Raw genomic sequence first — 3,987 nt, 5'->3', positions numbered from 1 at the left:
TAACGATATATATATATATATATATATATATATATATATATATATATATATATATATATATATATATATATATATATATATATATATTTTAATCGTAACTAACTTTGATTTTGTTATTGTAATCTGATGATTATCTGGAAGAGGAATATCAATGTACCCTTTTTAAAGGGGAGCGTCCTAGCCCATGTTTTTCTGAATGGTTTTATTCAACACTACTACATTTGCATTTTTGACATGTTAGGTTTTTGAATTCCTACCAATATATTTTTATATATTAAATTAGATTAGATTTGTTTTGACCTACTAAATTTAACATGGTCTTGTGATGTAAAACACAGTACTTAGAAAAAAAACTAATTTAGTATTAATACTAAGGTTGTGAGGAAGTTACAAAGTTTAAACACCATGGTAGAAGATATTTGGAAAAACCACTAAGAATGCACAAATGTGATTGATTGATTTGGATTCTATGATGATGAATCTTAACATGAGGAGGGTGTGTTGGAAATCTCACGATAAAAATTCACTTGTATATTTTTCAAGTTGTGAGACTCAATGAGTTTAATGGATGAGATATCCAATATAACCCTCTTATGTTGGATCTCTATATTGGGGGGCCCAATTTTAGGTTAAAATTGTTTGTCGATGTGTAAATAAATTTATATGATCAAGTATTTTTTGCATTGTATTTCTTTTAAATATTTTTGTTTGCATTAAATAAGTAATTTTTCCAAAATTTATGAGCATTTATAAAGAAACATAAATTTTATACCATAAAACCATGTGTGATTTAAACATCGAAAGTTCTTATTTGTATTTGGTTTATTTTATTTAATAAAATAATAAATTCATTTAGTTTATCACATTTTAAATACTAAAAATAATCAAATAAGATACAAGTTTTAAAAATATAAACCCAGATAATTTTTATTCACCATCACCACTTCATCATGATTCATATTGTGGAAACTTTAAATGATGTAGTTGTTCCTTTTGATTTATTTCATAAGTTACATTAGACACTTGATTATGTAGGATCATCAGGTGGTTTAAACATATCTGAAATTTAACCCCCAAAATTGGGTAATTCTGATTTGTCGTTTCAATTAATTAATGGATTAATAGTCCTACTCATTTGACACGATTACTCTCATCATCAATTTGGGACCCAATTGAGAGAGTAAAATTGTAAAATGGACAAATCTTCTTGGGATAATTGTAAAATAATTATTAGTATCACTTTGATTAATAAAAATTTCTCCTATCCTTAATTTAAAAGAATAATGAGTGGAAAGTATTATTTGAGATAAGGGATGAGGTCTTGAGGTATTATTTTTCCTTTACATATTTTGCACTAAAGTTGAACTTACTCTCACATTCAATTGAGTATGATCAAAACCATACCTATATATGGCTATGCATGGTTGGTCTTTTTAAAAACTAAACCACATCAATTTTAAAATTATTATATGGATTAAGATTTGTAATCAAACTTATTTTTTGGTTTAAAATTGATTGTAAAATCAGTTATGGTTAAATAATCGATTTCTGATTATACAATTGATTTCGATAAATTTAATTTTAAAACCGATTATCAATTATTTTTTAATTGATTTGTGTATTTTTAATTAATTTATAAATTTGACATTGTATATAGTAAATTTGATATAGATTGTTAATTTTAAGAATTTGATGCATTCTGAAACTATGATGACAAAATTACAAGCAAATAATTAAATTTATATAAGATGTCAAAATGAAAACTGAAAGGAAAAAAAATCTAACATGAACAAAAAGTACAATATAAAGTAATTAAAAATGAGTTATGTTTTTAAGTATTATTTTAAAATTGAAGGCATGAATTTTTTTAGGAAATATGTTTTTTTTGTTGTGAAAAGATAAAAGTTTGTTAAGGTTATAAAAATGGTGAAATTTCTATTAAAAATTTGTGTTATGGAAGGAATAAAACAATGCAACTGGTTAATAAATAAATTGAATTATAACATTATTATTTAATGAAATCTTTAAAATAGATTTAAATTCGGATATGGATTTAGATTCGGTTATGAATTTATGGCTTATAATTTGATTTTTTTTGTACAACACTAAGTCTTGTCCTCTAGGATGAAGGATTCATATTATAGGGTAAGAATACATGATATGTAATGGTATGATAATTTAACATATAATTGAGGATATGTAGCAGGATTACATGGAATTGGTTTCCTATTAACATAATTGGTAACCTCGTTGTTTCCCTTCCACTGTCTTGCTCATTTCTCCTAGAATCATAACCATTATGAAAACTGTTAAAGCCTCTTCGCTCATTCAAATAGCCATACTTTTAAGTAAGGGATTGAACTTAAGTGGATAATAAGCTTTAGTTAAAAGACAAATTATTTGAAATTTTTTTCAATCTTGGCAAGATTAATTCTAATTAGATTTTACTATAGGTCAAACTTTGAATTACTAGGGTTTCGTTCTCTTAAAAATTAGATGGTTAAAAAAAAATATTAATTATAGATCTTTCACTTTTTAATTGCATTTGTTATTATTGTCTAACACAAACTATCTAATTTACTTTCAGTGTAAATGTAGTTGTAAATGACCACAAAGTATGCGTTGAATGTATAAAAGATGTATAAAAAAAGTTTGAGAAGAAAATGAGTGAATAAGAATGGACAACGTAAAATAGACCAAACAATCAAAAAATTAAACTTAGATATTAGAAACAATCAAAAAATTAAACTTAGACATCAATGCTGGAATACGTTGTTCTCAACTTGTTTATGAACAAATTTGACAATTGACTACTATTCTTTCTACATTAAAAAATCTACTTGCTTTTAAAGTTAAAAAACAAAAACTCCAAAACTTTACTTTCATGAAATCGCATGTACATTTTCAGATTTTGGGTCTAATAATTCAAATACTTTTTATTTTATGAATTATGATGGCATCGGCAGTGATGCTCTCACTTAACTTGTAGTAGTTCATCAATTTGTCAATAATTACCTAAATACTTTTAGTCGAATTTAGGTCCTCTTTGTTTAATAAACAACTCTATTTAAAGAGATAAATACAATGCAATGAATATGAAATATTATTTTTTAAATGGAGAGGATATTAACTTCGATTTTATTGCATAACAAAAAGAGAGGATTTTATTGCAATATCGGCACCTTTTCCACAATATCAGCTGAACTTATGGGCTTGTTTCTTGGCTTTTTAAGAATGAAAAAGGGACAAAATATAAGAATCTGTTTAATTTTTGAAATATATTAATTTTCTTAAAATTTGTGATAATTTTACTCTTTAATTTAAATGTTAGAGATTTTTTATGTGAATAGTTGTTTATATTTACAGAAACAAAAAAAATTTTAATTTTTAAAAATATGTCTTCGTTAATTAACGTTCTATATTCTTTTTTCAATTATAATAATTCATTTTAAGAATATTTTATTCAGGTAAAATAAATATATATTTTAAAAAATAAAAATAAATTATTTTGACATAATACATAAAATCTAAACTATTCATTTTATTTTGGACTAAATATGTACATAAATAGTGGCAATCTATGATACTTACTTTTAATATATGTATAATTATCTATACACTATATGTAATTTTTTTTTTATACAAATCTATTGATAGTAGCCTATCATAAGGTCGACCGTATCATCCCTTGTAATGGTAATGGTTGAAAATGTGTTGGAGAGTTAAGGTACAAGAGAAACTAAATAATTTATCACAAAAATTTTTCATATCAGATCTTCATTCTAAGTTTTAAGATATTGAATATATGAGTTATAATTTTATATATAAAATATTTGAAGTTTGGATACTAGAGCAAAACAAGTTAAATATTTTAGGATTATAAAATTTTTTGACATCACATCTTCACTTTAAATTTTAGAATATTTAATATATGAATTATAATTCTTATATATATAATAATTAATTTACGGATAGTTTATATGAGAC

The sequence above is a fragment of the Cicer arietinum genome, chromosome 2 (genome assembly GCF_000331145.2).
Source record: "Cicer arietinum cultivar CDC Frontier isolate Library 1 chromosome 2, Cicar.CDCFrontier_v2.0, whole genome shotgun sequence".
Taxonomy (NCBI): domain Eukaryota; kingdom Viridiplantae; phylum Streptophyta; class Magnoliopsida; order Fabales; family Fabaceae; genus Cicer; species Cicer arietinum.
This window is presented reverse-complemented; position numbering follows the sequence as displayed.